We start from the raw sequence: 22,803 nt of genomic DNA on the forward strand, positions 1-22,803 counted from the left end.
TGATGACGCGACTACCGCTAAATGCAAACTGCTATTGGTCAGAATTTGAGGCGCGGGAAACAGTGGTGGTCTCTCTTCCGCTGTAAATAAAGATGGAAGGAAGGAGTTTGCTTATTTATCACAGTGGTGTATTGTGAAAGTGGGCTCCTTACTACGGAATCATGTCTTTCTCAGTACCGGAGACAACCAAGTGTATGTCTTTAACTCCCAGGACAGAAATCTGAAGGCCACTATTAGATGATACACACACCATTTGGCATTTGTTTCCGCATGTAGCGACAAACTGCTTCTCTCCGCCTCTTCCCTTTTCAAGGTTGGGAAAAGACTTTTCTTGCTTCATTTGTTTGTGTGGTGGTAGAAGATGATGCCCTCTCAGTCTCTGCAGCACATTGACAAGTCAGGTGGGAAGGCTTTTTGTCCAAAACAGTCCAAGATCCTTTACATGCTTCTTTTGTCCCAACTGAAGCACGCCCAAATAGCCAGGACCAGGTCAAAGATTTTTTTTAAAAAGGGCCTTTTCTTTTCTCCCCCCCCCCCCCCCCATTCCCGTGGCGGCGTTTAACGGTAAGGGGGAGAAACTTTTTTTGTTTTGTTTCTTTTTTACCTCAGAAAAACACGAAAAAAGATTGTTATCATTACCGATTTTAACATGGAAGAAAAGCTGGACTCAAGTCGTGCACGAAAACTTTTCTTTTTTTTTGGGCGAGTGAAGGTTTGTACAAATATTAAAAAAGAAGAGAAAAGAATGGCGAAGGACAGTCGTAAGGGGGGACCCCGGACCAAAGGACCGTCGCGGGGGGGCCAACTTTTCTCACCTTTGTATTTTTTTCCAAACTCCTTCCATCAACCCCAACCCGGGATTGAACGGGCCGAAGGATACTTCCTGGTTTCGACGAGAGGAAGCAAGTCGGCTGCAAAGAAAATGCAAATTAAAGCTTTTACATTGAAAACCCCGTCGCCGAAATGTTTTTGCGGAAAAAGATAAAGGAAAGAAGAAAGCGTCCTTTTGCAATGAAGTTTAGGATGAAATAGGCTGGCATCATCATTACCACTTGTGGTCCCCTCCAAGGTTTCTTCCATTCCAAATATCCACCGCGCCCAGCAAAAGCCTTCCATCTTTTCAGGACCAAAGCCTTGAAAACAACTCACATCTCTTTTTGTCATCTTACACACGTGACTTACACACAACATGTGTTAAGAATTCTCCATGTTTATCTATGTTTTCAGATACTTTATTTTGAAGCATTTCTTGACAGTGTCACTTCCGCTTCCTTCCTGTAGGGGTCACTTCCGCTTCCCTTTTGACGTGTGTTAATGTGTGCTGACTTGTTTCTCTGCTACGTTTAATCGGTGCTCTAGTCTTTGACGATGTGAGTATGTTGATTATTATATAAGACTAATTTAGTTTATTAATGGACATCACTGTGTTTGTGTAACATCTAGTGGTGTTTTATGAGTATTATTGGTGCTGTGTTGTCAGAATGCTACGAGCTAACATCTCCCTGTTAAGGATAGCATTGTTGCTGCTAATGTGGCTAGCTCACATGCCATTGTAGAAATGCAATATATTATGTCTCTAGTATTTTACTTTGAGCATATAATTATATTGTTGTTTAGTTAAATGACATAAATGTTGATGGGTGTTTGCTTCTGATTTACAGATACTAACTAACTAAAGAAATGAACCTAAACCAATATGCACCATTAAAGTTGGAAGAGTCCAAATGATGACTGTGTGTTCTCTGACCGGAACCCCAACATGGTCAATATCCGAAAAAAACAGTCGCAGAGTTTAATACTCAACAACATGCATCACGTGACTTACACAGAACATGCATCACGTGACTTACACACAACATGTATCACGTGACTTACACACAACATGTATCACGTGACTTACACACATGTATCACGTGACTTACACACAACATGTATCACGTGACTTACACACAACATGTATCACGTGATTTACACACAACATGTATCACGTGACTTACACACAACATGTATCACGTGACTTACACACAACATGTATCACGTGACTTACACACAACATGTATCACGTGACTTACACACAACATGTATCACGTGATTTACACACAACATGTATCACGTGACTTACACACAACATGTATCACGTGACTTACACACAACATGTATCACGTGACTTACACACAACATGTATCACGTGACTTACACACAACATGTATCATGTGACTTACACACAACATGTATCACGTGACTTACACACAACATGTATCACGTGACTTACACACAACATGTATCACGTGATTTACACACAACATGTATCACGTGACTTACACACAACATGTATCACGTGACTTACACACAACATGTATCACGTGACTTACACACAACATGTATCACGTGACTTACACACAACATGTATCACGTGATTTACACACAACATGTATCACGTGACTTACACACAACATGTATCATGTGACTTACACACAACATGTATCACGTGACTTACACACAACATGTATCACGTGACTTACACACAACATGTATCACGTGACTTACACACAACATGCATCACGTGACTTACACACAACATGTATCACGTGACTTACACACAACATGTATCACGTGACTTACACACATGTATCACGTGACTTACACACAACATGTATCACGTGACTTACACACAACATGTATCACGTGATTTACACACAACATGTATCACGTGACTTACACACAACATGTATCACGTGACTTACACACAACATGTATCACGTGACTTACACACAACATGTATCACGTGACTTACACACAACATGTATCACGTGATTTACACACAACATGTATCACGTGACTTACACACAACATGTATCACGTGACTTACACACAACATGTATCAGGTGACTTACACACAACATGTATCACGTGACTTACACACAACATGTATCACGTGACTTACACACAACATGTATCACGTGATTTACACACAACATGTATCACGTGACTTACACACAACATGTATCACGTGACTTACACACAACATGTATCAGGTGACTTACACACAACATGTATCACGTGACTTACACACAACATGTATCACGTGACTTACACACAACATGTATCACGTGACTTACACACAACATGTATCAGGTGACTTACACACAACATGTATCAGGTGACTTACACACAACATGTATCACGTGACTTACACACAACATGTATCACGTGACTTACACACAACATGTATCACGTGACTTACACACAACATGTATCACGTGACTTACACACAACATGTATCAGGTGACTGACACACAATATTAGTATTTCCAACTAGGACTTTCCCTCATGTGTGTTGTGGCAAAATGTGAATGGCTGACAAAAATGTGTTTCCTTGGCGGAGGTCACTGAACCTCCATTTGTGTCTTGGTGTGTCCACAGTGGATTAGTAGGTGTGAGACAAACACTTTATCTTCCTGGTTGTTGTATCGCTACGTGTTTGACATTATTTAAGACTTTATGGTGCCTGGAAAAGGACAGTTTGCCTCTTCTGTGGTATTGATGAGATTTAAAGGAGTGTTGTTAGTCCCATGGTGATGTGATAAAACCTCTTTCTTGTTTGGAAGATACACACAATTGTAACTGTTATTTCTTCCTGCACATAATAAATATGTACAACGTGTTTGGATGTATTCATTTATGTAACATTGTCATTAAATGTAATAGTGCCTGACAAAAAGTGATTCCACGTAATATTTTGATATTTACACATCACATATTTGACTAGAATACCCTTATGAGCATTACATATATCAACATCAACTACCTACTGTACTGTTTACTTGTTGAAATACCCTTTTTGGAGAAAATATATACCCATATAGTTTATATGTCTATATATAATATAATATATATATATATTTTTTTTATATATACATATATATTATATGTTATATGTATTATATATTACTGTAACTTGTTCTTAAAAATAGTAGTTATTTTGTATGTCAAATTGAGTGTTTGTGTGTATATATGTATACTGTATATATGTATGTGTGTGCGTGTGTATATATATATATAAATATATATAAAAAATGACACAAATATAACATGTTTTTCCTCTCAGCACCAGCATGGAGCTGTGTAGCATTTGTCTGTGACAGAATGACATCACACTAAGACATTCAGTGACAGTTTTCCAGTGTTTATCAGTCATTTTTATTTACTTATTTAGAATTTTGGTACAGTAAAAACCTTTTAAACAAAGTGTTTGCAAGTGAAATTTTTCTGAAAGTTGTAGGTATATTCTTGCTATCGTTTACATTTTCAGAATGTATAATATTGTTTTTTAGAGAAATATCAGGTTCAAACACTGATGACATCTATACAAGACAAGAGGCAAATAATCAAACAGAAACAGAATTAAATTTGGACTCAATATTGAGGAGAAACATGGCGACTGTACTTTCTGTACAGTCTTCAACCACGCTCTGCCAAAAGATTGCACTCCTTCTTTATTTGACTTTCTCCCCCCACCTGACCACAGCTGCTTCCAAAGGGAAGTGGGTCGTAAACAGCGTTGCCTTCGGTTACCCAACAGTTCAAAAGCAGAGGTTGTAAAAAAGTTAAAAAAAAGAGTTCCATAAAATAGTCCAAAGAGAGTTCCATAAAATAGTTCAAAAAGAGTTTGTAAAATACTTCAAAAAGAGTTCCTCTGGAAGTCGGGCAGATCCTGCCATCTGTCCGCTTTGAAGTCCCAGTGGAGTTTTACGAGCATTCTTCTTGGTACGTTTCGAAGACAGCCCCTGTCCTTTTGTCAGGAACACAATGTAATACAAAGTTTTTTGTGATCATTTAGAAACAATTATTCTAACAGAAATGTTTTGACATTTTGTTATTATTGTTAATATTGTCTGGAATCTATTTTTGGCAGCAGCAAAGTGGCCATTTGGGTCGTTTTTAGCTCTAAAAAGGGTATTTCAACAAGTAAACAGTACAGTAGGTGTTGATATATGTAATGCTCATAAGGGTATTCTAGTAGAATATGCAGAGATGAGTTGTGTCAATATCAAAATATTACTTGAAATCAATTTTTGGCAGTAGCAAAGTGGTTGTTTTGGCATATTTTAACTTTGTAAAGGGTATTTCTACAAGTAAACAGTAAAATAGGTACTTGATTTATATACAGTATATGTAATGCTCATAAGGGTATTCTAGTAGAGTATGCAGAGATGAGATGTGTCAACATTGGCGTTGTTAGGCCTATTTTAGGGGGGCTCAAGCCCCCCTAAAATATTCTTAAGCCCCCCTAAATCATTTGGTGTTATATATTTTTATTTTACAAATACATGCTGACATATTCATTATGAAGTGGGCCGAATATGAGTTTAAATAAATAATAATATAACCTGTCATTATTCACTCAGTTTCCCCTCACTTCATAGCGTAAGGTAGCGAGCCCCTTTAGTGCGTCGGTATCCAATCCATTCCACTTCTTCATATAGAAAATGCCCACATCACTCAAAATCCAGTCCGCATTTTCTCTGCGACCTTGCTTGCGGTCCTGCAGTTGTACGAAGCACATTAGCACACAGCACTGCAGATTGCAGAACAAGAACGTGAACGGATGCAAAAAGGACATAAGAAAGGTTTTCAAGAAAGTAAGTATTCATCACTGCTTGTAGTCAAATGTATTATGTCCACTTTACACCTGGTCTGTGTTTGACAAAAAGTTACTTTCCCGCTCTAAATACACCATCTTTGTAGTCATTTTTCTCCTGCGTGGACTTCCGTCCTCCTTTACAATGAGTGAAGCTGCACCAAACCTTGTGTCTGCAATTGTAAATCATTTACTTTTTAACTTTTGTGTTTCTTGTCGAATCTATATCAAGTAATATACATTAGCCTATTGTTCAAATAATGGAAAAAGCATCATTAAATATATTTGTTGTATTGTATTGTTACATTAATAGCTGCACGGTGGAAGAGGGGTTAGTGCTTCTGCCTCACAATACGAAGATCCTGAGCAGTCCTGGGTTCAATCCCAGGCTCGGGATCTTTCTGTGTGGAGTTTGCATGTTCTCCCCGTGACTACGTGGGTTCCCTCCGGGTACTCCGGCTTCCTCCCACCTCCAAAGACATGCACCTGGGGATAGGCCCCTCCCACCTCCAAAGACATGCACCTGGGGATAGGCTCCTCCCACCTCCAAAGACATGCACCTGGGGATAGGTTGATTGGCAACACTAAATGGTCCCTAGTGTGTGAATGTGAGTGTGAATGTTGTCTGTCTATCTGTGTTGGCCCTGCGATGAGGTGGCGACTTGTCCAGTGTGTACACCGCCTTCCGCTCGATTGTAGCTGAGCTAGGCTCCAGCACCCCCCCCCGCGACCCCGAAGGGAATAAGCGGGGGGGATGGATGGATGGGTGTTAATCATTTCATAGGATTTTCAAAGGGAGGAAAAACCAAGACATTTAATAAAAAATGTAAAATGAATAAATACATAAAAAGAAAAAGAAAAAAAATGGTTAAAAGCCATCGTCCCGGGGAGCATTTCATTTCGTCCCGTGCATTTTTTTACCGTCCCCGGGACGACGGGACTACGTTAATCTCAAACCCTGGAAGTTACATTTTATTGTTTGCATTATTTGTTCCAGCATTGCACTTTGAAGATGGTCCCTCAGCTCTTTGACAGCTTTGGCTCTTTTTCACATCAGCAGTCTTTCTTATTTACAGTATATATAAACCTTTCTCATTTCTATTCAGACTTCCATATATATTTAATTTCCTTAACGACTTGCCATAATATATATATATATATATATATATATATATATATATATATATATATATATATATATATATATATATATATAAATATATTATATATAAGCCAAATTATCCCGGTCCAGATATGACTTTAATTCAAGTAATTAAGTAATATTTCCAGGGCTTGAATTTACAACCATTTTAGTCACATATGTTCCCAAAATGTAATCTGTGCAACTTCAAAATATTTGGGAACAAACAATTATAGTATTGTGAGCGAAAGTGGTGGCATTAGCCTCTATGTTGTGAAGTAATAACATAGAGGCTAATGCCATGACTTTCATTGTGTTTCAGTGTCTCTTGAAGGATCATGCAAGTCATTGTTTCTTGTTGATGCTGTCAACAAAATGTCATTGTTGTTGTTGTACTGAACACACATTGAAAATAAACCCACTCAAATAATAATAATAACAATGAATCATTTCTAAGTCTTTGTTAGCCATTTGTGAAGATTTGTGCTCGTGCGCTACGTTCGCTCGCATCCTGTGCATCTCCTGGGGGCTAAGCCCCCCCCCCGTCCTTAAAAGCTAGTGACGCCCCTGTGTGTCAATATCAAAATATTATTTGAAATACATTTTTGGCAGCAACAAAGTGGCCATGTGGGTAGATATTTGCTCTAAAAAGGGTATTTCAGCAAGTAAACAGTACAGTAGGGGGTTAGGGTAACCCTAAACCTAACCCAGCAGGACTCTGAGGTCTTCAGACCAGCTCCTCCTGGCTGTCCCAAGAACTAGGCTAAAAACCAGAGGAGATGGATCCTTCTCAGTGGCAGGGCCCAGACTGTGGAACAACCTTCCACTATCTATTAGATCCTCCCAGTCTCTGAGACTATTTCTATATAAAAACATATTTTTACTCCCTGGCGTTCAAATCCAGTTAGGCAGCATCTTGGCTGTTTTTAATTATTTCTTCTTTTATCCTTTTGTATTTATTTATTACATTTTAGTATTTTAGGTGATATATTCTGCACTTCTTTTAAGGTATATTTTACTATTGTATTGTATTCATCCTCCTGTGTTACCATGTTAATGTGACACTATGTGCACCTTATGTCTTATGTCTGTACAGCACTTTGGCCAACTGAGCTTGTTTTAAATGTCACATAGAAATAAATACACTCAACTCAACTCAACACATCATTGAGTGGCATTTACTTTTTACACTGGGGGGGACCAGACAAGCATTTACTTTTTACACTGGGGGGGGACCAGACAATCATTTAGTTTTTACACTGGGGGGGACCAGACAAGCATTTAGTTTTTACACTGGGGGAGACCAGACAAGCATTTAGTTTTTACACTGGGGGGACCAGACAAGCTCTGCTTCTTCCACTCATGTTGGACGCTTGATCACTTGAGCAAAAGTTGTGCTTGTAAAGTTTTGACATGTTCCAAATAAATACATTGAAAGTGAACATTAATAATAACATTTTAAAGTAATTTCTGGTTGTATGCCAACTTTGCGGAGCAGCTCTTCACAGCATCACCTCGCTAGTTAGCTTAACGTTAGCATCTTCCATGTTACATCATAACGATGTTGAATAAATGTGTTTGTGTGCCTTACAGACGGACTTGTTATTGGCTAACATATATACACATCATTTGTGCTACATGTTTTTACTTTATTAGTACATTAACCTCCAGTCTTCACACAGTGAGCGTAGAAATTAGTTTAACATTGGGGGGACATCAATTTATATCCCAAAATAATGTTAGGACAAATAAATGATTACACAGTATCAGTATCAGTCTATGTTAAGCATTTTATGTAGCATTCCCATTTTACACTTTTTAGTCAACTCTTGTGAAATATACACTGTCATGTTACTCTTTATAGTTTATTAATTAGTCAATTAATAAAATATTTACTGAGTCCTGCTGCTGTTTCACTTTTATTGTGGTGTCATTTTTCTAGCTGTTAAGAGAAGTATTTGATCTTAAATATATAAATAATCCTCCATATTGGCAGCCATAGTGATTCATTTATTCAGCAGAGCATTAAAACTTGGATCTGACAAAAAAGTAAACACAAATGTTGTCTTCCTCGCTGATAAAACATGATAGCAACATGCATCTGCTAGCTCATGATCGCCCCCATTTCTCAGTGTGGCAAGTTGGAGTACTACAAGAAGCACTCTAATACAGTGCTTAAATCTGTATTTTTAGTCTTATTATCAAGGAATAATGAGGTCACACTTATATTAAAACATTAATGCTGAGGTTTCGTCCGGTAGTGGGCCGGTGATGATGATGATGATCATGATGAGGATGATGAAGATGTATCTGTGCAAGTGAACAATTGGATCCACAAGGGACAACAACCCTTTCCACAGACTACACACACACATCAGAAACATAAATGTTAGAAGCCTACAACAATATATGTGAAGAAGACTTTAGGATTAAAAGTGAAGATGTGAGGTGAAATAAGTACAAATGCAGCAATAAAAACAAGCAACTCCACTCACGATGGCTCTAAAGTTCAGTGATGTGTTGCTAACTTCAGCATTTTTCTTCTTTGTTGATGTTTTGCAGTAGTTAACATCCATGATGTAACAATGCTGCTAATCTACCAGAGTCCACATTTTGTTAACCATTTTATTCATTCTTACTTTTAATTGGAAAATAACATCAATAAAATGCAATGGAAAAATGTGTGGAAAAAAACCCAAATGAAACTAATAAGATGTCTTCTCTTCAAAGATGAGAAAAAAAAAATGTAGCTACATATATAATATTCAATACATGCACACAACTTAAAAAGTAAGCACAGGACAACATATAAGACTAGAAGATGAGAAGCACTACATACAACATCAAATATACATTCTTATTAAACATGCTGTGTTTTTAAACTACATTTAGCACAATCACTGTGTGATGGCCATAGGGGTCCATCGAGGCGTATATATATATAATAAATATTGCCAGTCACAATTAACTTGTGCTCAGCTGGGAAAATAAATAAATATATATATATATATATATATATATATATATATATATATATATATATATATATATATATATATATATATATATACTTATTATGTCATCCATGTACTTATTATAAACTGTTACAGGCGTATTAAATAATCATGTTACTATTAAATATGTAACATAATAAAATGTGGGGATATAAAAGGCATCCGGTGCTATCAGACCGGGCAGAAGTGGAAATTGAGGTCACAAACCACCTAGGAGCACCTGTCAGACCCAGCGTTTTTTGCTACGGAGCCACTTCATGGAAGAATCCTCATTCTTTACCTTTTTTGTGGACTTTCCATTGGCCTGTGGAGAACCGGGACAACAGAGACTTTTTCCAGGAGGACTTTGAGTTGGATACGCAGACGCGGTACCGAGAGTACGTAGCTGCGGCTTCCAAACATTTCATCGCTTGCACGTACGTGTGTGCCGCTATGTGCATGTCACGTACGCAACTTTGGGGACTTTGGGGAAATATATGTGTTATATGAACTTTGGGGAGGTGAACGGTACTTTGGGCTGTGGGATTGAGTGTTTTGTGCGGGTGTTTGAGATGTATTGGCGGGTTATATGGACGGGAGGGGGGAGGTGTTTGTTATGCGGGATTAATTTGTGGCATATTAAATATAAGCCTGGTTGTGTTGTGGCTAATAGTTATACATGTCTTGTGTTTATTTACTGTATTAATTATTTCCAGCTGAATATCAGGTCCCACCCGTGACTCCTTAATTTGCGTAGTGGCAGAGACACCAGGAGAACATGGGTGCGTTTGTTACAGCTGTTTAAGTGTTTTTAAATCCCTGCAGCTTCCATGACTGTTACACACTTGTGTTTACTGGCCTGATACTTATACCTGAACCTTTTATCACACACAGTGCAACTAAACGGTTTCTTTCCAGTGTGTGTTCTCATGTGTGTGGTCATGTTTTGCTTTCTGGAGAAACTCTTCTTACAAACAGAGCAAGTAAAAGGTTTCTCACCTGTGTGTGTTCTCATGTGTAATATCATGTCATACTTGGTGTTGAATCGTTTAGCACAAGCTGAGCAAGCAAAAGGTTTCTCTCCAGTGTGTGTTTTCATGTGTGTGGTCATGCATTCCTTTCTGGAGAAACTCTTCTTACAAACAGGGCAAGTAAACGGTTTCTCACCTGTGTGTGTTCTCATGTGTACTATCATGTCATTGTTAGTGTTAAATCTTTTAGCACAAGCTGAGCAAGCAAAAGGTTTCTCTCCAGTGTGTGTTCTCATGTGTGTGGTCATGTCACCCTTTCTGGAGAAACTCTTCTTACAAACAGAGCAAGTAAAAGGTTTCTCACGTGTGTGTGTTCTCATGTGCAATATAATTTCCTTCTTCGTGATGAATCTTTTAGCACAAGCTGAGCAAGCAAAAGGTTTCTCTCCAGTGTGTGTTCTCATATGTGTGGTCATGTGTTCCTTTTTGGAGAAACTCTTCTTACAAACAAAGCAAGTAAAAGGTTTCTCACCTGTGTGTGTTCTCATGTGTGTGGTCATTGCATACTTAGTGTTGAATCTTTTAGCACAAGCTGAGCAGGTAAAAGGTTTCTCTCCAGTGTGTGTCCTCCTCATGTGTCTGGTCATGACACCCTTTCTGGAGAAACTCTTCTTACAAACAGAGCAAGTAAAAGGTTTCTCTCCAGTGTGTGTTCTCATGTGTCTTGTACAATCACTCTTCAGTCTAAATGATTTCCCACATTCAGAGCAGTCAAAGTGTTTGTTGTTAGTGTGATGTCTCGTATCACCTTTAGAGTCATTTTTACTCTCCAAAGGTTTTTGGATGTGGTCACTGTGATCAGAAGAGTGTGACATCATGTGGTCCATGTCTGACAGTGGAGCAAAGATGCTGTCTGGTTCTGACTTGATATCTTCACAATGCTCTCCATCAGCTTCTGTGATGTGTTGACTTACAAGCTCCGCCCCTCTGTTCTCCTCACTTTGACTGTGATGAAGCTGTAAGGACTGAGCTTCATCTTCATCATGAAGCTGCTCCTCTTTAATGTGGGAGGGGGCCTGTAGCTCCTTCTGTCCCACACTGGTGTGCCACTCCTCTTCATGACTCCCCGCTGACACCCGCTGGACGTCTGCAGAACAAATGAGGTGTTACTGTATTGAAGTTTGCAGTATTCAAACTATTGACATGTGAGCTAGGCCAAATAGACAGTGATGGGCAAGCTACCTGGACAATGTAGTAAGCTAAGCTACAAGTTACTCTCAATTAAATGGAGCTAAGCTATCCTCAGAGAATTGTAGCACGCTACACTACAAGCTACACTGCAAAAGTAGCTTGCCACATCAAAGCTACATTTAATATATATATTAGTATCTTAGTGACTTAGTGACTGTGTCACAAACCTGGGGGTAATGTTTGACTCAGATTTTAAGTTTGAAAAACAAATCAGCAGCGTCGTACAAAAAAGCTTTTATCAACTACGCCAAACAGCGAAAGTGAAACCGTTTCTGTCAGGACATGATCTTGAGAAATTAATCCATGCCTTTATCTTGACTGGTCTAGGCTACTGCAATACCCTGTATGTAGGCATTAGCCAGGACTCCCTCGCCCGCCTGCAGCTCGTGCAGAACTCTGCTGCTCGTCTGCTAACACAGACCCGCAGGTGTGAGCACATCACCCCTATATTAGCGTCCCTTCACTGGCTCCCTGTGCGTTACCCAATACATTTTAAACTCCTACTATTTGTTTTTAAATGTCTAAACAACCTCGTTCCAACATATCTCTCCGACCTCCTTCAGCCTTACTGCCCCACCCGATCCCTAAGATCAGCCGATCAGCTGCTGTTGACGGTCCCTGACACAAGGCTGAAGCTTAGAGGTGACAGAGCTTTCGCCGTTGCTGCTCCCAAGGTCTGGAACGACTTACCTCTGAGTGTTAGACAGGCCTCCTGTCTTCCTGTTTTTAAATCGCTCTTAAAAACATACTTTTATTCCATGGCTTTTAACACTGAGTGATCTCCATCCTGCTATGGCGTCCCACAATGCATATTTTCAAATATGTAAAAAAAAAAGAAAGAAAAAGAAAGTCCAATGCTCATTTGTTTTTGTTTTTTGTTTTCCATTGTTTTCATTTTGTTATAATGTCTGTTAAGGCTACAGCACTGAATACAGTACTATAGCACATGCATGTTGTATGCATTCATGTGTGATGCATCATGTTGTATGCATGCATGTGTGATGTATCATGTTGTATGCATGCATGTGTGATGTATCATGTTGTATGCTTGCATGTGTGATGTATCATGTTGTATGCTTGCATGTGTGATGTATCATGTTGTATGCATGCATGTGTGATGTATCATGTTGTATGCTTGCATGTTCCAAATGAACTCAAAGTCAAGTCAACTCAACTCAACTAACACTTGGTGGACATTCAAGCCACAAAATGCAAATGGAGTATTGTTGGTGTATTTTGGATGGTTATAGAGGACCTCCCATTGGCTCCATTGCAAGTGGACTTGTATTTATATTGTATTAGATGATATGTGGATGTTGTGCTTACTTGGACTGTGATGAAGCTGTGAGGACTCAGGTGCTTTGTCTTCATGCTCTTCAGTCTTCACAGAGACAACAATCAGTGGAAACTTGCTGACATCATCCTCCTCCTGCCCTACAACACACTCTCCCTCCTCTTCCTCTTTAAAATAAGGGGGCTGTGGATCTTCCTTGTCCCCTTTAAAATGTGAGGGCTGTGGATCCTCTAAAGTGAAACTGTCCCCCTGTAGATGAGGGAGACATTCTTCTCGGTGTACAATCAGCTGATGGATGTCTACAGGACACAAACAAAACACATTTTAACTCCTACATGCTAAATATTAAATTGTACATGAAGTATAGGGCTATGGCTATTGAACATTTTATTAATCAAGTGTTCTACTGGAAATGTTTTCGATTAATCTGGATAAAACATAGTGTTGCTTGGTTAAAGGGGAACATTATCACAATTTCAGAAGGGTTAAAACCATTAAAAATCAGTTCCCAGTGGCTTATTTTATTTTTCGAAGTTTTTTTCTAAATTTTACCCATCACGCAATATCCCTAAAAAAAAGCTTCAAAGTGCCTGATTTTAACCATCGTTAGATACACCCGTCCATTTTCCTGTGACGTCACATAGTGATGCCAATACAAACAAACATGGCGGATAGAACAGCAAGCTATAGCGACATTAGCTCGGATTCAGACTCGGATTTCAGCGGCTTAAGCGCTTCAACAGATTACGAATGTATTGAAACGGATGGTTGTAGTGTGGAGGCAGGTAGCGAAAACAAAATTGAAGAAGAAACTGAAGCTATTGATTCATATCGGTTTGAACCGTATGCAAGCGAAACCGACGAAAACGACACGACAGCCAGCGACCCGGGAGAAAGCGAGGACGAATTCGGCGATCGCCTTCTAACCAACGATTGGTATGTGTTTGTTTGGCATTAAAGGAAACTAACAACTATGAACTAGGTTTACAGCATATGAAATACATTTGGCAACAACATGCACTTTGAGAGTGCAGACAGCCCAGTTTTCATCGATTAATATATTCTGTAGACATACCCTCATCCGCTCTCTTTTCCTGGGGGTCTGGCGACAGATTTCTTTGACTATATCGTTGGGAATGCATCTGCTTTGAGTGTCGCAGGATATCCACACATTCTTGCCATCTCTGTCGTAGCATAGCTTTCGTCGGTAAAGTGTGCGGAACAAACGTCCAATTTCTTGCCACTTTTGCATCTTTGGGCCACTGGTGCAACTTGAATCCGTCCTTGTTCGTGTTGTTACACCCTCCGACAACACACCGACGAGGCATGATGTCTCCAAGGTACGGAAAACAGTCGAAAAAACGGAAAATAACAGAGCTGATTTGACTCGGTGTTTGTATTGTGTTTGAGAAAATGGCGGATTGCTTACCGATGTGACGTCACGCTGTGACGTCATCGCTTCGAGAGCGAATAACAGAAAGGCGTTTAATTCGCTACATTATACACCCCCGCTACCACCAAACCCCACCCACCTCAACCGACTTACGGGGGGGGGGTTGTATAATGTAGCCCGGAAGAGTTAGGGCTGCATGGGATTCTGGGTATTTGTTCTGTTGTGTTTATGTTGTGTTACAATGCGGATGTTCTCCCGAAATGTGTTTGTCATTCTTGTTTAGTGTGGGTTCACAGTGTGGCGCATATTTGTAACAGAATTAAAGTTGTTTATACGGCCACCCTCAGTGTGACCTGTATGGGTGTTGACCAAGTATGCATTGCAGTCACTCATGTGGGTCTGCAGAAGCCGCATACAATATGTAACTGGGCTGTCACGCTGCATGTACAAATGGTTGTAGAGGGCGCTAAAGGCAGTGCCATTACGGCACGCCCTTATTACTGTTGTTAGGGTGAAAATCAGCAGACATTCGTGAGAATAGTTACCCTGGAATTCGGGAGTCTCCCGGAAAAATCGGGAGGGTTGGCAAGTGTGATGCTGTCAAGCAGCATTCATATAAAATTCGCGGGCCGCACTAACATTACATTTTCATATTAAGGTACGGGCCGCGTGTCTGAGACCCCTGGTTTATACATAGCACAAAGCAAAAACTTTGTATGCAGTGTTATTTCATTTTAAATTTCAAAAGAGTTTTGTGGCTCCCATTGTTTTCTTTAATTTGTGAAACGGGTCAAAATGGCTCTTTGAGTGGTAAAGGTTGCCGACCTCTGTAGTAGGTTAATGTAGCAGGTGTTGTAGTAGGTTAATGGCTGCACCAATATGAAGGAAATAACAGGTCAGTATAGCTTTTACACACATAAATAACTTGTCAAACCTGCCAGCTAGCAGGCTAGGTTTACAGCGTCAGTTACCATGGTAACTGACTCTGACTTTGTCTTACCTCTCTTATTTTTGGAGGTCAAACTGTCGAGCTTTACATACTCAGGAGTTTGCACTTAACCTGCTCTCTGGAATATTCCCCCGGTGACTGTGTGAGTTTTGTGTAAACATGTTGATACACTTTGTTACAAACTGAGAGGAACATCAACCTCTCATAAATATTGTGTGTCTGAACATCCTCACATGACAATTCATCTTCCTATAGACAATCTATTGAAGAAAAGTGTTAATAATAAATATAAAGTTAGTAAAGATGTGAGAGTAAGAAGTAAACAAACCTGTTGTGTGTAACACAACTTGATGTTTTTCATGTTGTCGCTCCTTCTCCTCTTTTGTTGGACAAAGTTCCTCCTCGTACTCTGCTATGGTTCTTTCGCACATTTTCACACAATCACAACACTTTACACTCACACTTGATCTCTGCTTAGCGATGTGTTTTCATCTCTCTTTGTTAGCAGCTAACAAGCTAAGCTAACTAGCAAGCTAAGCTAGCTCTAAGAAGTGCGTTCAGACTAATATAACCGGATGCAAACAGTTATTAATGATGTTAACTCTATTGAAGAGTGTAGTAAAGGACATATATGTGTACATGGACGCACAGATTAAGAACACTGAACTGTGACGACTGCAATAACGTCTTCACCGTCAGACGCCATCTTGCTTTATCCTCGCCCTGTTTGCTTCGCGCGCAGTCTTGTCAGATCTCGCGAGAGAAACAAGTCCCCCCCCCCCCCCCCGGTACAACTATTTCCACATTCTGAAAATAAAAATAAACTTTTACATTTTCAAAACAAAGACATACAACTTATTTTGGTAAATAAACAGTAGCTTATATGACCCCTTTAAATGATAAGTTGCCTGATCAGAGCGAGACGAGTCGTGGCTCCTCAGCTTCATGCAGGACGGAGTGGTAGGAGGCGTGGGCGAGGTTGACTGACTGCAAAAGACCACACCATTATTTTTAAATTAATCTAAGTATTGCTCTAGTTGGTATTTATGTTTTAAATCCGGTTGTAAAGGTTTGTACTTTCAACTGTAGTTGTAAATATTAAGTGGAATTGTATTATAATAGCCGAATATATTCCCTTATTTTGGAATAGTTGCAATTAAAGCAATACATGAATCACAACAGCTGTAGTCTCAGCACTTTGTAGCGCCCTCTGGCGTGAGTGTAAAAGCTTACAGCACCTGGTATTCCCAGGCGGTCTCCCATCCAAGTACTAACCAGGCCCGACCCTGCTTAGCTTCCGAGATCGGACGAGATCGGGCGTGTTCAGGGTAGTATGGCCGTAAGCCGAAAGACGAGGTAAAACCAACCTTTTTAAATGGAACTCTTACAGACGGGATGGGAGACAATTGTTATTTATCTTAGAGCCTGGCGCGCATGCGTACACTAATGTGCTTTTTCTGGCTGTATGATTGTCTTCCTTTGCTACGGCGGTCAAGTTGCTTTCACGGTGGATATTTGCCTCCGGAGCTCCAGCGGAAGCTCCCCCTCACTGTGCCCACACTGCTCTCTCATGCTGCGGGGAGATTGCAGGAGAGGTGCCGCTCTCAACACTACTTTATGCTTAGGGACCGTCAATAAATTACTATTGTCTTCGAAGATGTATATCTGCTACATCAAAACACTGATTCATCTAAAAGGAGGTCAAATAAATAGTCCTACATTTTTAATATCGTTCCTGATTTTATAATTTAAATCATTTTTTAATGTAAACAATAATTATTTGTTTTAAAAGTCTCCATGTCATCATGCAACTTAGTAACCAAATTCCACTTTATATTAGTCGTGCTAACCTTTTATTTTAAAATAGGATCAAAAACATTTTGATATTAAAAACAAATGTTTCTTTTCAATAGATTCCTGGTCATATGACCTAAAATCCCAAAATCACTTGATATTTGAAGTGTTTTCTCTAATGTGTTTCACACCTTTTTGTTTTAAAATGTAAGTTTAATTGGATTTTATATACATTTGTAATATTGAAAACCATGGTTTCATTTTTAGTTCCCGCAACAACTACGACTATCCAACATAAAACCAACTTAACTCTCATTTGGAGCTCATAAAAATGCTGCTAATTATCTGTATAAGAAATATCATCACGCACATGATCTTTATTAAAAAACTTTTTTTTAAATAAAACCCTATTTTAAAATAAAAGGGTGTGCGTTACACTAAAAGGTTAACATGACTAATAAGTGGAATTAGGTTACTAAGTTGCATGACATTCAGACTATTGGGAAAATATCCTTTTTTTTTTTTATATTAAACATGAATATAATTTTAAAATTATGAAATAATGGGCATGCACAATAAGGAGGTATGACTAATTGTTTACCTTCTTTTAGATGAATCAGTGTTTTGATGTAGCAGATATACATTTTTCAAGACAATAGTGATTTATTGACGGTCCCTAAGCATAAAGTAGTGTTGAGAGCTGTGATGAGGTGGCATCTGAATGCAGCTGGGATAGGCTCCAGCACCCCCTGCCACCCCAAAAGAGACAAGCGGTAGACAATGGATGGAGAGCTGCACCTCATACAGCCAGAAAAAGCACATTAGTGTACGCATGCGCGCCAGGCTCTCAGATAAATAACAATTGTCTCTCACCCCGTCTGTAAGAGTTTCATTTAAAAAGGTTGTTTTTACATCTTTCTTCGGCTTACGGCCATACTACCAGAGGTGGGACCAAGTCATTGTTTTGCAAGTCATAAGTAAGTCTCAAGTCTTTGCCCTCAAGTCCGAGTCAAGCAGGGCCGGCCCGTGGCATAGGCCGTATAGGCAAATGCTAAGGGCGCCGTCCATCAGGGGGCGCCACGCCAGTGCCATAAATGTTGGAGAGAAAAAATAAAAAATAAAGTTGGTACTATTATTTCTAAATACAAAAAATAATCCCACGTTAATTAAAATGCAAAGTAAAGCCTATTTAATAGAAATATTATTTGTTACAACATTACGCCCCCCCCCTCCTCCCCCGCACGGTGCGCACCCTCCCTTCCCGTATCGTGACTCTTTTTGGACCTCCCCACATCAAAAAATCAACACAAGATGCCAAAACTGTCAGGTGCCCAGGGAAGAAAAAAGAGAAAAGAAGAGGAGGAGAAACGAGAAAAGACAGAGGTAGCAGGTAGGTAACGTTAGCCTACATGAAATTATTTGTCTGTTACAGAATGTGATAGTAACCTGGCTTTTTAGCATTAAGCTAATGTTACATGATTCGGCAATTGCTAATCAATAAATAGCTAGTTCTGTTTTAACGTCGGGTTAATTGTGGAGGGGGCTAAATTGTTATGGAAAATAATAATGTAACGTTAGGTAATTACAGTACTCCCACTTTACATTCCTCAGGGACACTTCTTTCTTTCTTTAGTTTATTTGGAACATGAACACACTTACATCATAATACATCACACAATTTCATATCATTTCATTTTACATCATGCCCGAAAAGGAGTAGGAAGAAGCAAAGCTTATTTAATCCTACCTCTTTCCCACTTCAAAGCGTTTACAAATATATAGAATCATTTACTGACCTTTTTATATAATAAAATAACATCTATGAGTTAGTATACAACAGTTTTGTAATATGTAATTAATTAATTAATTCAGTCATTATTAACATACTGAGATGAAGAATATCTTATTTTCAATAAGGTTGAAAGTATTTCTCATAATTCTTCTTCTTTGTACTCTGTAAGCACTATTATTTTGAACAACCTCTTCAATTGGATCATATCAGTACAATTTTTAACTTTTTTACTTAATCTATTTCATAATTTAATTCCTCATACTGATATGCTAAAAGTTCTAAGTGTTGTACGTGCATATAAATGTTTGTATTAGGTCTCTCTCAAGCAGGTGTTTTTTGTTTACATTGTTATTGCCTTCTGGTTAGCTAATGTTTGCCCTGCAGGTAATAGTCACTTTTCCACCCCTTTATATATTAGGTATAGTTGTAAGTAAAAAAAAAAGGTCAAAGACAAAGCTATTCGGGTTCTTGTGAGTATATACACTTCACTGCCGATGTGGGGGGGCACCACCTAAAATCTTGCCTAGGGCGCCAGATTGGTTAGGGCCGGGCCTGCTTGAACCCCAAGTATGGTTACGTAATTTATCTCGCCAAGCAACGTTTGTAAGTGTAACCGGGGATTTCCACTGGATGTGGAATAGCGGCGCCACGGCGACAGACTCGTTCCATTTATTGTTTTGAAGTCAACATGTCAGTTTCCACCGCCTGACTTCTATATTTAGTGGTCGACACAACAAGACGGTTCAATTGAGCTAAAATCTGCTCGTGTGGGACAAGAAGTCATGCATAAACACAAAATAAATGATCCAGTTTACTTTCAAAGTAGAATATTCTGTTTAAGGCGGATGGTATTCTACACTTTGAAAATACCTAATGGACATGAAGTCCACTTGTCAAAAGGTTTTCAGACCTAATTTCACCTCCTTGACACAAATAGACAAAGACATGCTGATTCTAAAAGGCCCAAAATGAAAGAATCATACAACAGGCATATCCCCCGGCAGCCATATGGGGGCATGTGTCAAATACCAGCTGATACGAGGACTTGAATAAAAATCATTCTCCTACAGTTTCAAAGCAATGTGTACATTAAAATTCAGCGTTGTATTAAAATGACTAGTTCCATCTCCAACATGAACACTAACACTACTAACACTACTGCACACAGGAAAACGTGTGGAGGAGAATTGCAAGTAACCGAAACAAAGATTAAAAATGACTGACAAAAGGCTCAATTTGTTCATGTACTGTATTTTTCAGAATATAAAGCGCACTTAAGATACTTTCATTTTCTCAAAACTCGACAGTGCGCCTTATAGTCCGGTGCGCCTAATGTGCGGCATAATTCTGGTTGTGCTTACCGACCTCGAAGCAATTTTATTTAGTACAAGGTGCAATGATAAGTGTGACCAGTAGATGGTAGTCACACATAAGAGATACCTGTAGACTGCAATATGACGCCATTAAACAACAAAACTTTTTATGTTCCATTGAAAATAAAGAACATTACACACACAAAAATCTGTCAAAATGTTTTAGTACGACTTTAAAAGCCGCACCGCTTGATGGATTGTCGGACCATTATGGCTACCGTAGTCAGAGATACAAGTTTTACTATGATGTGTGTATAAGGACCACAAAATGGCACCCATTAGCAGACATATTATCTGGCGCTTTGTTTCGCAATATTATGCAAAACCAACTTTTCTTACCTTCTGGTACCTGCTGATGTGTATTTGGGATCTGCAGAAGTCCTGGAAATTTGCGCACGTCCATGCCGATGCCATAATCGATAAGCTTCTTCTTTTTCCCTATCTTCTTGTTATGGGATATTCACCCTCTGCTGTTGCCATTTCTAATATAAAGTAGTGTAAAATGATGTCAGTAAAGCTCTAAAACAAACCGGTGTAGTGAGTTTACATTATTCACCCAAGGAACTTTAGTTATTAGAGACTTCCGGTCAGACGCTTTTTCACGGGACACATTTCCAATGTTGTTGTTGCACTAGTGAGCCACGGATGAGGAGATGCTGCTCCGTTGTTGATTGAAGTAAAGTCGGAATGTCATTAAAACAGTTAGCTCCATCTTTTGACACTTCTTCCAATCCGGTCCTTGCACGCTACACCGCTACAACAAAGATGACGGGGAGAAGACGCTGTCGAAGGTGAGCCACGTAAATAAGACCGCCCCCAAAACGACGCATCCGGAAGCGACTGTCAGAAAGTGTAGGTATATATGTATTTACATATTGTTGCTCATTAGCGCATTAATTTCAAAAACACATCACAAAGTTTTTTGTTTTTTTTAACAAGATTACTGAATATTACACACTACAGAATTCATGAGAGCCAACAAACAAACAAAAAACATCACCTACTGTACAAAGTCTGCTGTGACTATGACACAGACTGATATAATCTTGTTATATTCCCATTTAGATAAACAATGATTCATAATCGTCGCACAGAAGAGAGGGGTGAAACTAAGCATCTTTTTGTGTCGTTCGCCATTGCCGGGTCTAAATTGGCTGTCAAACGGTACCAACTTGTCAAAGTACATTTTCATCCTTCTACTATCCAGGTGAGAGGCATAATTCATGATCTGGAATAATCTTTCACCAGAACCGAGGCGAGGAAGGAGCTCACCAGCCGGTGATGTCAACATAGACACACAAGCTATAAATAGTTTGTCTGCGTTAGCACTTATAATAACAATATCATTAATACTTTGTTGGTATTCAAACCACTAAATGCAAATGGAGTATTGTTGGCACTTTTTGGATGGTTATAGAGGACCTCCCATTGGCTCCATTGCAAGTGGACATTTTTTTACAAACCCCGTTTCCATATGATTTGGGAAATTGTGTTAGATATAAATATAAACGGAATACAATGATTTGCAAACCATTTTCAACCCATATTCAGTTGAATATGCTACAAAGACAACATATTTGATGTTCAAACTCATAAACTTTTTTTTTTTGTTGCAAATAATCATTAACTTTAGAATTTGATGCCAGCAACACGTGACAAAGAAGTTGGGAAAGGTGGCAATAAATACTGATAAAGTTGAGGAATGCTCATCAAACACTTATTTGGAACATCCCACAGGTGTGCAGGCTAATTGGGAACAGGTGGGTGCCATGATTGGGTATAAAAACAGCTTCCCAAAAAATGGTCAGTCTATCACAAGAAAGGATGGGGCGAGGTACACCCCTTTGTCCACAACTGCGTGAGCAAATAGTCAAACAGTTTAAGAACAACATTTCTCAAAGTGCAATTGCAAGAAATGTAGGGATTTCAACATCTGGAGTCCATAATATCATCAAAAGGTTCAGAGAATCTGGAGAAATCACTCCACGTAAGCGACATGGCCGGAAACCAACATTGAACGACCGTGACCTTCGATCCTTCAGACGGCACTGTATCAAAAATTGACATCAATCTCTAAAGGATATCACCACATGGGCTCAGGAACACTTCAGAAAACCACTGTCACTAAATACAGTTGGTCGCTACATCTGTAGTTGCAAGTTAAAGCTCTACTATGCAAAGCGAAAGCCATTTATCAACAACATCCAGAAA

At 39.2% G+C, this 22,803-nt stretch overlaps 1 protein-coding gene and 1 non-coding gene across 2 annotated transcripts in view; one reads left to right on the plus strand and one right to left on the minus strand.

Annotated features, from left to right (window-relative positions):
• LOC133570515 (uncharacterized) overlaps window positions 1-22,803 on the plus strand; it is a 905,074-nt gene that overhangs the window by 90,191 nt on the left and 792,080 nt on the right. The window lies entirely within an intron of this gene.
• LOC133571335 (5S ribosomal RNA) lies at window positions 16,860-16,978 on the minus strand. Its single transcript, XR_009810426.1, has one exon. It is a non-coding gene; the product is annotated as a 5S ribosomal RNA (ribosomal RNA).

The sequence above is a fragment of the Nerophis lumbriciformis genome, linkage group LG28, assembly GCF_033978685.3.
Source record: "Nerophis lumbriciformis linkage group LG28, RoL_Nlum_v2.1, whole genome shotgun sequence".
NCBI lineage: Eukaryota > Metazoa > Chordata > Actinopteri > Syngnathiformes > Syngnathidae > Nerophis > Nerophis lumbriciformis.